Source organism: Mercenaria mercenaria, unplaced genomic scaffold (genome assembly GCF_021730395.1).
Source record: "Mercenaria mercenaria strain notata unplaced genomic scaffold, MADL_Memer_1 contig_3162, whole genome shotgun sequence".
Taxonomy (NCBI): Eukaryota; Metazoa; Mollusca; class Bivalvia; order Venerida; family Veneridae; genus Mercenaria; species Mercenaria mercenaria.
In genome coordinates this window covers 7,027-20,682 of record NW_026461277.1, presented here as the reverse complement: position 1 = coordinate 20,682, position 13,656 = coordinate 7,027, and positions in this window count along the sequence as shown.

Genomic DNA, 13,656 nt, shown 5'->3' with positions numbered 1-13,656 from the left:
TGAAAATAGGTCAGATCTTAACTTAAATGTAAAAATAACAATACAGTTATAAGGGGATATAACATGCGTGTATAATCAATTTATCAAACGCGTCAAATGCTTTTCTGAGCATTTCATCATTTTCTCTATTCAACGATTTAAATAAACTCAATGCAGAAAGGCACACATGTAATACTCCTTTATCACATGTAATCATTAATATAATTGTAGATAAATTGCTACGATACAGTTATTCTCGTGTGTGTAAAGAGAGAGAGAGAGAGAGAGAGAGAGAGAGAGAGAGAGAGAGAGAGAGAGAGAGAGAGAGAGAGGTGGGTGGGGGAGAGGCTGGGTGTACAAAGGCGGGGTATATTTTATGCTATTATTTTATACTATACTATAAGACGGAGTTTCGGCAGGATGAAGTACAAGGAAGCGATACAGTGCTGCTTAGACTGGAACTGAACTGTAGGCAATACTTATATATATATATTGTATATATATATTAACTGAATTGAGGTACGTTTCCAATAAAAATGAATGAAAATAGACAGAGAAGAATACTGCGACGCTCCTATGTTACTGCATTTTGCATTCGCTGTTCCCTTAGATCTAACGATCCATTTTCAGGAACTTAAAAGAAGCAAAGTGCTTTTTAGACTGGAATATTAACCGGAGGCAATACTTATCACTGTTCTGATACATAAATTAAGTGAAAAAGGTGCATTTTGTTTTGAAAATGGATGCAAAAAGACTCAGATCCTTTAGGTCCTACTTTACCGATAGTTCGGTCATCAATCGCTGTATATCAGTTTTCAATCTTCCAAGAAATCTAATTCATCATTTCTGACACAAACATAATATAGAAATGTATTAGGGATATCATGGAAATGGTAATATAGTATTTTTTCATAGAACGTCAGGATTTCTTTTCTCAACCACGATAGTGTTTACCTTCGAAGGTTTTACGAAGTAACTGAGAAATGTGCTTAGATCTGCTAGGAAATGAATAGCAACAGAGTATTCCACAATGTCGAGAGCACATCTTGTGCTGTATGTTATTTCTGAATAACAGAATAATCATTTTTCTTACCCAAAGTCACTATCAACCGCTGGATTTGGCCGGAGATCATACGTTACTGATCTGACTTCTAAAAGTAACGACTGGACGTGGTGTACCTAGTATAATGTTTAACATTTGTTATACATTGATAGACATTGTAAAGAATGCCGTTTTTAAACGAATATATAAAGTCAGTGTTTAAGTTTAATTACGGCCCATCCGCCCTTTAAGACACATTCTAATACGCTTGTTTCTGTTAAAACACGCTTACTCAAGAATGACGTTACGTTAACGTGCGATGACGTCAATGTTTTTGTTGCAACCAAGAATGAGCGCTACTATATTTTATCTACTGTTTTAGATTGAGAGCATATTAGTGTAGCAAAACCGTGTTTTAACACTATTTATACACTAGGACGGTAATAGGTTGTACAAATAATTTCACTCGGGCTGAGCCCTCGCGAATTATTTCGCCCGACGTATAATCGCCCATCGTGCACTAAAGGACGCTCGCTACAGTTTCGTAATTTTTTTCTCAATAATAGATTTTGATGAAATGTTTTGTATTAAAAGATCACGTTATGATGTATTGAAAAATGAAATAAAAATACTAGGTCACCAGCTTTGTTTCAATTTAATTTGCCCCTAGATATGGTGCTATTTTAAACATTTTTCAAAATTTCTGTAATCCTAAAATATACTTCAGTAAAGTATAATAATCAGCATAAATTTGATTATCTAAGCATTTTTGTAACGGAAAACAACTTATCTATTTGAAACATGCTCAGAGAAATCAAAAGAACATGATTTTGTAAAGAAAGGAATACTTGTTCAGCAGACCCAAGGGCTATTTTTGCATATTTTTGTCAGTTTTAAGTTGGTACTTCTGCTATTTTATCGAGTTTCACATAATAGAATTTAATCAAACTCTGCACATACCTTTGGTTATGTCTACCTAATCTAAAACAAAAAGAAAATTGATAGGTCACCATATTAGATTTCGCTTAAATCAAATTACAACGAGGTGGGGTGTAGCGGGCATTTATACAACGCAGGTTGGTACGAAATACTCTTTCAGTGTTTGAGCAAATGACTTAGAAATATATATATAAAATTATCAAACGGCAGATTTCTTAATAAGCGGATGAAAGTTTCCGCCCTTTTTGTTAACAAAACCTATAGTTTACGAATGTACGGTACGGGTACGGTACGGGATTAGAAACAGCTGTGACTCAATGCCGAGTTTGGGCGCTGGTATAAATAACAGACTCCAGTATATGTCGGATTGAAGCAATTTTAACTAAAAGTACTTTAAATGTATATATTTTGTAACCATGGTGAGACTTACCCCAACCTTTAGTCAGTATATTATACATTTTGTACGTTAAATGCATACGAACATACAATAATTTGCGAACTTTTGCCGTAAGCGACATTAGATAATCACATGCGCAGAAGACCGTACCAGCTCTGCAGTGAGTTACATTGATTAGAAACACAACCAAATTGGCACGGTGTTGGGGTAAATATCGACCCGTCCGGAAAAACTGTAGCGAGTGCCTTTAATTGAGGCATAAATGCTACGTAGAGTATAGACCGCGAACATATACAGTGAAGTGCGGGCAAATACATGAATTTTCATGTATTTAACATTGGATGAGGTTGAAATAACTTCCTCATACACAAGATGTATTTGATAAAACTATGCATTTTCAACCTATAATACTAGCTAGTAAAAGGATATCTTTAAGTTTGACATTTGTTTCCATTACATTTGGAATACTGACATAAGGGAAGTTTTATTTAAAAAAAAAACAACATTGAAATTGTTTTACTTTATCTGATTGGATGATTTCCTGAAATACGCGACATTTGTAAAAGATAGATTCGTAAAAGTTAGCATATACTTTTTAATATTATGCAAATACACACTTTACAGAGGGTGTGGACGGTAGCATGCATTTCCACTTCCGTCCATGAACAGTATGAATCAAACCGAGCCTGCAACATTTTCGTTTTTGTCGTGTTGAGCGACCTGTGGAGTTTCCACTTTTTCTATTTTACAATCTATAGTCTTCTTAAATTATTGAACAACATCAACTTTTCTCATTTTTATATGAAATATATTTCAGAAATGTTCATGACTGGGAAATGGTGGATAGGGAATTTACTATGACAATTTTGACTGTACGAGGGATGTTTCATAAACAATGCAACTCATCGTGTAATAATGCGTTATATTCAATGATTTACAATAAAATTCATTTCATTTCTTCAAAGTATTCTCTTTTCGACTTCAAACACAGGTTTAGTCTTTTTATCCAGTTATGAAAGCAATTTTGATAGTCTTCAATAAGATAAGTCTTAAATACTGGCAAATGGCTGATCCAAAGGCTTTCCACGAGGCATAGCGTGACCTAGCAAGCATTGATTTCAAATTTGGGAACAGAAATAGTCACATGGTGCCAAGTCTGGCGAGTAGACTGGATGTTCCAAAACTCGAACCTGTTCTTTGCTCAAATAATCCCTTACAATCTGAGCCTTATGTGAGGATGCGTGGTATGAATAAGTGAAATGTACTTCATACCATTTTGTGGTGGACTCCTTGAGAACAACGGTTTTGTAAATTTGGCAGTTACATTCCAACCCTTGGTAACAGGTACTTGAATTGCAGGTCCGTGAATTGAGCAGAAAATGCAGTACAGCGTCTCCTTTGCTGTTTCCATACGTTTGGCAATAAATGGCTTCTTAGCATGTTTCGTTGCCCGTTTGGGCTCAAAGAAATGAACCCATGTCTCATCACCTTAAATTAATTCTGAAACACGTTTTTTCTAATTCAGGGTATAACGTTAGCACTTTGTTGGCATTTCGAACACGCTCCTGTTTTTGTTCGGCTATCAAAAGGTGGGGTATCCATCGTGCACATTTCCTTTCCACGAGCAGGAATTTGCGAAGACTGAAATGAACTCGTGCCGATGATATCCCAAACCGACGAGCTAGATCACGCACAGTTAATCGATCATCTTGAAGTAACAAGTCTTTAATTAACTGAACGTTTTTTCTTGATCGTTGCTGTCTTTGGTCGTTCAGAATGTCGAAGGTCTTCTAGCTGCTCCCATTCCGATTTGAATCGAGATATCCATCACGTCACTGTGCCATATAAAGCTTTAGTGTCCATTTATATTACAAATTTCATTAAAAATAACGTTTGCACTTATTCCAATTATATGACTGGCTTGAATGTATGACCGAATTTGTAGCCACTTTTCTAAACGTTTTGCAACCATTTTAATATGTAGTAGCATGAAGTAACCTAATTAGAAACTACTTTCTAAATGGTTTTATCCAAATTTTGTGAAAAAACGGAGACGAATAATTGCTCAAGCATAAAATATTAGGTTGGTGGTGGTAGTGCACGTGATTTTCGAGATTTTGTAACAGTTGCATGATTTATGAAACGTCCCCCGTAGAATAAGAGCGATTACAGTTTTAATGTTTGAAATATTTCTATTGAATCCCTAGATACTTCGCAATGATGTAAACCCTATATCTGGTTCTTGTAAAAACAAAATCAGATTTCTCTCTGTAAAAAAAAAAAGATACAGTGATGGCATATAACAAATAAACTGTGAAATAAGAAAATCATTTAATTTATAGTTACATTATTGTTACGTCTTAAATCACATTGCATGTCTGGTGAATAGCCCTTCAAATGTTAATCAATACGGTTTTACTATATGAGTAATGGATTATTACCCAAGTGCTAGATTCCATGACCTTTTTCTCATACATTTTACGCATAACAGATCGATAGGGTGGTGATTTGTTTTGCAATTGCCTTGTGATCCGACTTCAGACATTGAAAGAGTACATTGCTGAACTGATTGAAACATTGGATTAACAAGTTTAGTTATGCAGAGAATAAGTGAAAATTAATTTGTTGGAATCAGTAACAACGAGACAAAAGCGTTATTTCATAAACATATAAGAGAAAGAAAATTCAGAAACAATTTTATTTTGAAACCTGTCGATTTGTTTGATGATGCTTGTCGTGCTTAAAGTCTGAATATCAAGACTCTTTGCGGGCATTTTATGCGATGCAAACGGACGCTAATAGATGCAATCTAAATAAAAAGAAGAAAAAAACATTACAAAACGTTCACTAAAATTAAACGAAGACGGTATAAAATAGATACAATAAAAAAGATTGAATCGCCGAAACATAAAAAGCCACGTGATTTTTGGAATCATTTTTCCAGGAAAAAGAGTAATAAAGGTGACAGTGTTGTTTTAATACATTTTTTTTCGAATACTTTAAAAAGTCAAATGATAATAATATCACAGTAGACAAAGAAAGCAAGCACTTCTGAGATGAGGCTATGCAAATTGATGATCTTATTTATTCGGACCTAGATGATACGATTTCGTCAGTGGAAATTCGACAAGCAATAAAATGTTTAAAGAAAGGAAAGGCTATTGGTAGTGACTCACTCATTAACGAATATTTCATTGAACATGGCGATATCATCATATTCAACATTTTGGTATTATCTGGTCACTTTCCTTCTACATGGGCAGAAGGATTGGTAATTCAAGTTTACAGGAAAGAGGATGATACTGATATGCAGAATTACCAAGGTATTACTCTTGTTAGGGTGTTGGCAAAATTATTCACGTCAATTCTAAATAGAGACTTACGAACTGGAGTAATAAGCATAACATTATATCTGACTCGCAGTTTGGTTTCAAAGCACAGACGCAATATTTTAGTATAGTGTTATCAATAAAATGATTAGTAATGGGATAGGCTTATATTCTACATTTTTAGATATGCGCAAATGTATTGATAGTGTGTACAGAAATGCTCTAATGTTAGGAATTAATGGTAATATGTACAGGATTATGAGGTCAATGTACGATCATGTAAAGTGTAAGGTGTGATAATTGAACAATACTTCAGATTATATAGAAATAGCTGTTTGGATTAAAACAGGGTGAAAACTGTTCACCGATATTATGGTCTATGTTTATTGAAGACTTGGAATTATAGCGTATGTCTAATTCTGATAGTGGCATTAATTGTAATGTTTTGACACTGATATTATTCATGTATGCTGATGATATGGTGCTGTTCTCTGATAATGTTCAAGGTTTACAAAGAAGTATAAATGATCTGCACACTTTTGTAAGCGTTGTGTCTACACAGTGAACACTGAAAAGGCTAAAGTAATTGTTTTCAGGAAAGGTGGTCGTGTGCGTAATAACGAAAGATGGACTTATAATAGAACTTTACATGATACTGTTAACAATTTTAATTATCTTACTGTTAAGTTTTATTCAAATGGTAAATTTAGTCACAATGCTAAAATGCTAATAGGTAAAGCATAAAAAGCAATGAATTGTTTGTTAGAAAATACAAAGGAATTTAACTTTAAAACAACAAAAATTGTTATGTTTATTTGATTCTTTTCTTTCGTCTATTCTTCGTTATTCAGCAGAAGTATGGGTTTATTCTAAGAATACAGATATTGAAAGAATTCAATTGAAGTTCTGTAAAAGAATTTTGAATATAAAACTTTCAACGAGTTCTGTTGCAATATATGGCGAATTGTGTCGCTACCCTTTGTATATAAATAGATACTACGTGAGAATATTGAAATACTGATTTAAAGTAAGTAAAGCATATAACTGCATTATAAGCACTGTATATGAACTGTTGAAAACCGATATGTATAATAAGAAAGTAAACTGGTGTTTTTATGTAAAGGTTATGCTATACATTAATGGGTTTTGTTATGTATGGGAAATGCCTGCTGTAATAAATGTTAAACAATTCATACAATTGTTTAGGCAAAGGCTTATTTGGCAATTTCCTAGAAACCAGGAGAAACAGTATACATGGTAATCAGGTACTAATTGTATATTAGCATTTGAAACAAGACTATGAAATGCAAGTTACCTAAGTATTGTAAGTGATAAAAGAGAAGCTGAAACTGGACGTTATCGTCAGAACAGAACTTGTGATGATTTTATTACTGTGAACGACCAAATATATGGACATTTATTACACTTTTGTCATGTACAAACGAAGAAGCACTAAATAATTCAGCCTGACTTATTAACTGTGCTTTGAAAGTAAGAAGAAATACGTTTGAAAATTAAATATGTATTTCAAATTGTCTATGTCCAAGAAGATATGATTTACATGCATGACCTTGCGTTAATATGTATATGTTGTATGGATGAGGAGCTCATTGTTCAAATCTAAATAAAGCTTTCTGTATTTTTATTCTGTATTCTGCACATATTCAACAAATATTAACTTGAAATGTAATTTTGATGACGATTATAACCATATGATAGGAATGGAGCTCGAGCACATAAAGGCTATGGCCTCATCTCGAAACATCCAGGAAGCTTCTATGACAGAACTGAAGAAGGCAATGGCATCTATCAACAAAGGTAAAGTTGCAGATATATATTGGCTAACTATTGAAAGGTTACTCAACGGTAGTGATGGTCTTCACAGAGCAATACTCACCCTGTTCAATTTGGTAATTGAAACTGGAGTAGTTCCAAAGTCACTTAAGGTCGGCTTACTGACACGAATATTTAAGAACAAAGGTGATTCCCACTCAGCACTAAACTACAGAGGCATTACAGCTCTGCCGGTGCTGGAAAAATCATAGAAACCATTGTAAAAATCAAAGTGTCTTCAACTTTGCAAGAAAATCAGCACCCCTACCAGCATGGCTTCATCGCAAATACTTCATCCCTTCACGCCTCATTGGAACTTGGGGAGTTGATCACGAAAAGCAAAGACCAGTCTGAAGATATTCTTAGGACGGCCAGCACATATTTATGCAATCTCGCAGGGCATATGTATGTTTTTGACAACACAGAAAATGACGTCACTCGACCTTCAGCTATTTCCGGAAGTAAATAAATAAAATGAAAGTAGAAATGCTAAACTTGAAAACGAAACCCGCATTTTGATTCGTAGATAGTCAGGAGTCACGCGCAGGGGTCACCCCGTCTAAATGTATGCGCGTGGACTTCTTTTTTTTTTGCTATTGGGGAGCACTTTCAGCACTTTATTACGAATTGAAATTACCTGGGCTTTAGTACAGCATGTCAGCTTTTAATCTATGAAAAAATATTTGAGCTCTGGATAAACAGAAATCCCACAGGGGTCCGTAACGGACCAAGGGTACATTGATAATTTTGGAACTTCATCAAATCGCTCAAAATGTCATTTTTGATGTTGTCTGAGAGTGCAATGAGCCAATAGTATGGAGGGCAGTTGATGCACTGGCTTTCCAAACATTAGAAAACCGCATACCATTTTGCTATTAAAAATCGATCAGTGACTAGATTTGAAATACTGTTCTAGGACTCTACAGTGTCCGTTATTAGGTAATTCTACATTTTTTCTGCCGCTTTTCATGAAATTACACGCTAGTGTATCATAGAAGGTTCCATGTGCACCGCCGTATGAATACATCTGCGGATGTTTCTAAATTGATTTTTGCACTTGTAGCATGTGTAAATGTTGAGTTCTGCTCAGGAGCTAGAGTGCGCGGATGGTACCATGCATTTCCACTACCGTCCATGAGCAGGCTCAATCAAATCGAGCCTGCAACATGTTCGTTTTTGTCGTGTTGAGCGACCTGTTGAATTTCCACTTTTTCTATTTTACTATAAAGTTTGTGTAAAGACTAACAATACCAAAGTTAACGCTTAGCCTTACGTTTTGAGAAAAAAATCAAACAACACCAAATCATAGAAAGAAAGAGTTGTTTCACATGAAAATTGAACTGCATGTATAGCATGTACATTACTCTACGAAACAAGTGTCAGCATACTGATATAAACATTGAATTCCGGAAAAGGACTGCCTAAAGGGACCCCACTTCCAGACAGTTAAACGCCTTCAAAAACTCACCATTTAAAGAACTGTTACATATGTTTGTTTTGATGCATTTGCAATAGCGTACGAGTGTTGAAATTTCACATAACTAGGTGGAACACAGTTTTCAGCAATCGTTTATTTATATTTCTTTACACATGGCTTTCATTTTCAAAGGGGGGCAAATTTTTCAGAATATTTTAAGTATCCGTTGTACGGGACAGTACGGCAGAACATGTAATGGTCAGGTAAAGATGTTGTTCGTTTATCAAGTATTTCTGTGTTTTGATGATATACTCCTAAACCTTTAAAAGGAAGTTAGAACAAATGTCCCGAGTCAATATTTATATATTGATTCCGGACATTTGTTCTAACTCCCTTTTTATAAATTATATATTGCCCTAGATAGCAGTTGCAGTAAACACATAATGTTAGAGGATTCATACTTTTCACTGGAAGACTTCCTATTTTTATTCATGCACTAGATCAGAAGAAATGAAAACAAACAGCTACAATTTACCTTTTTTTCATGCTACATTGTACAGAATGGGCAATGTTTGTTAAATTTCTTTTTGAGTCACTTTAAAATTTAGCAACACAAATGTGATGCAACATGTTTTACATTCATTTTGTTTCCATATATAAGTTGTTCTGAATTTGTATTTCGCATGCATTTATTTAAGTTAAGAGCTGTCAGAAAACTTTAAGCTTTGCGTACAATACCAAGTGTGTTTCCAAGCTAGTAATCATTCTCAGTGAGAACATTTTTTTTTACCCTTTACATATAAAGATGATACTTATTACAGGTGTTCCCGGGCCCGCCCGCTTAGCTCAGTAGGTAAGAGCGTTGGTCTACGGATCGCGGGGTCGCGAGTTCGATCCTCGGGCGGGGCGTATGTTCTCCGTGACTATTTGATAAACGACATTGTGTCTGAAATCATAAGTCCTCCACCTCTGATAATTCATGTGGGGAAGTTGGCAGTTACTTGCGGAGAACAGGTTTGTACTGGTACAGAACCCAGGAACACTGGTTAGGTTAACTGCCCGCCGTTACATGACTGAAATACTGTTGAAAAACGGCGTTAAACCCAAAACAAACAAAACAAAACAGGTGTTCCCGGACATATCCAGAGCTGTTTTGCCGAACATCTTCGCTATAGCATTGTTGGCATTGGCCTCAATGCTAATGATGTTAAGATACTTTTGGACGATAAAACATATTCATCGCTTCAACCTAACAATGTTTGATTTAGATAGAATCCTTTAAAGATACTAATTCTAATTTGATATGAAAACTAAACATTTGAAGCTATATGTCCTAGTGGCAAATGTAAAATTTGAGTTTATTTTACGATTCTACGTCTGTATCGTTATTGAAGTATAATTTGCAAAGAATTTTCAATTATTATACACAGATGTAGATAAATACCTACACGAACAAAAAGATATACGATCTTACAACTATTTGACAAATTTTTAACATAGATATTTTGATGTCATGACAATGTGACATCAAGACAAAATGCACAATGATCTTGCACGGATAAAATGAGCTTAAACCATTTTGAAAATCATAAAGGAATTTTGTTTTAAATGCAAGATGTATATGTAGCATATCTCACTAATGAAGATACATATGGTGTTTACTCGGTGAATAACATATATTGATCATACACTGAAACAAAAACAAATTTAAACAAGTGACTTCAAGCTATTAAATATGTCTTTGCTTTGACGAAAATTCTTTCAGAAGGATACTGTAATGATTACTTGATTGCTATTAGTTCTTGCATCAATTGATATGCAGATTATACGTACTGATAAACGTATTTCTGATAAAGGGAGAATTTTTGTTACAATGTAGTACTAAGTCATGTTGTCCCTTTGAAATTTTCCTTTTGTTATCACATTTTTGTCAGTGTCCACAATACAGTTTTCAAACAATTCTTTGGATTCATGACAGGGCCTCTCAGGACAAGTTATTTAAATTGTGTCAGAGTAATTTGTATGTTACTAATGTAACAAATAAGCACATATAGTAGAGACTTACACTAAGCCCTCTTTACACAAGGGAAACAATCTGTTTATAGAGTGAAATTTGTCAGAATAATTATTTGTTGCTTGTTGCAAAAGGGCGTTTAACCATAAGTTGTAAATATATACTGTATGCGAGCTATACGCTATACTGTACGGCTTGTTAAACCTCGCTGATTAAATGATCACTGCAGTATTGAGAGAGTGCGGTGTTGGCAGGTACAATGGAATTTTACACAATTGTTTATGAGAGTTTCAGTTTTGGTCACGCTTTAGGTCAGACACTGCTATTATATTTCCATAGGCTTACATTATACATGATGACCCCATAATGTATCTTAAATTCGAAAAATTACCCCCAAACCACGATTTTTTTTCAATAGAATGATATGCCAGACACCAAAAAATCCCCTCGTGATATAGGCGTATCCAATCAATTTTTTTGCAATTTTCCTTCAAACATCCCTACCCGCCACCATGTGTAAAATTTAGTGTTGAAATACCGTCTAGCATATACCTTTAAAGTAAAGCATTCAGCTAGACACTTGTCTAACATCCAAATTTCACACAAAACATTGTATTGCTTGATTTTGACAACATTTTTATGATTGTAAACAATACCTTTTTATCCAATCAGCTAATGTCTCATTGAATCTTACGGGTTTCCCTATACTTTTTTCAACCAATCCGATGCCACCTTTTAATAGCATTATCTGACCTTTCGCGAGAGAAAGTCGCATGTTATACATGCAGTTTTTCCAACGTTATTTAGAGTCAATTGGTGGCACGATTTTTGAAGGAAAGATTTGTTTCTTGATTTATTTGTTAGAGATTGGTGGCGTACATTTCATTGTACATAATTGTTGATTAATTCGGCGAATATTTTGGTTCTTTGGCTGTTTAATTGTGGTTTTGTATTGAAGTTGATACTTCGGTTGTTGGCTGTTGGAATTGTTGGTTCTTTTGTGAATTTGAAGTTTATAATTTGGTTGGTTGTTTGAATTTGTGTGTTGATGGGTTCGTTTGAGGTTTATAGGTGTATAAATTGATTTTTTGCAGTTTGGTTGTGTGTTGTTTTGAGTTTTGCAGATTATTTGTTTGGTTTTGAATGTTTCTTGGTTAAAGCTTGTGCTGGCCGAGTGATATTTTGTTCATCTCATGCTAAGTATACCTGCATATATGTAATAATGCTTGATGAAAAGCGTTGCAAATTTAGTTATGTTTGTGGACAGAATGTTTGTGGAGTGTGTTTGAGTTAGGTGAATAGTACGTCACCATGCTTAGGTATATTATGTATATACAGTGGGAAAGAAATACAGAAAAACTACAAAAAATTTACAATAAAACAATAAAAGTGCTAGTTTCTAAGGTAAAAATTAGCCATAGTAAGGCGGTGCACACTACCTCCCTAACCGTTGAACGCCTTGCACCGACCACCAAAAATCCTGACAAACTGAGGGCTCATCCGGGATCTTTATCAAACTGGCAAATAACTAGCAAAATATTGTTTGAATGCATGTTGAAATATTGTGTTATTTTACGATGATTTGAAGTACTGAAAAAGTGTTTAAACGGCGTTCAACGTTGTGTTTTTCAATTTAACCGTATTTGTTGAATACTGAAATTTTAATGATGAATTATGATAAATGGGTTACATTTGGCGAAAGATTAGGCTTAAAGGAAGATGCCCTACTTGAATACGTGCAGAAGAAAGAAGCTGAATGTCTCGAGAGGGACGAACGTAGGGAACGGCGCGACCAGGAACATCAGCGCATAGATGCTGAAATGGAGGAAAAGAAACGTTTATTCGAGCTTGAAAAATGCAAGTACATGGCTGAAGAGGTCGAGAAGCAGAAGCATATAGAGCTCAAACTGAGAGAGCATGAAACTGAACTTTTGCGACTGAAAATTGAAGCAGGGGCGTCAGCCGATATCAAACCTCTTGATGAGGCACCGCACAGCAGAGGTTTTTGGCCAAAGCTTCAAAATTTGAAGAGAAAAAAAAACAACACATGGATGCTTATCTTGAACGGTTTGAAAGGTGTGCACGTAGCCAAGAGTGGAACGAAGCCATAAGCCTGAGTTCTTTGTTAACCGGGAAGGGTCTTGAAGTGTACACTAGTATGCCCCCAGAACAAGCTTCATAGTGTGCCAATATCTTAGAAAAATGAATATATATATATCTGGGAAAAGAGGCATGCGATGGCAAATTGTGTTATACTTGACATGTTTGCTAACTTTATATGTGGATCAACTGCAGAAATGTTTTGGTAATGTCGTATCCAAACTGGTTTTTGATATCATTTCAAGGTCACAGACATGTTAAGGTCAAAACTGTACTTTAGAAAACGTATTTCTAACGTATTAAAGATAGCAAAATGGTGCGTATATTAATAATACACTCAACAATTTTTCTAACTCCACGCCTGTTTTTTTTTTCCTTTTATCTCTATCAATTTTTGATTATTTCATTATTATAATAAAACATAACAACAATCATAGCCTGAATTAAATCCATGTAACCGTAAGGATACAATAAGGTAACCCTGAAATTAAAAGTCACATAATTAGTAAATTCCAAATCACAGCAGTACAGATCCTATGAATTTGATGAAATTCAAATTAGTATATACTGAATGTTCAACTATGTTTAGTTGAAATGGAACATCCG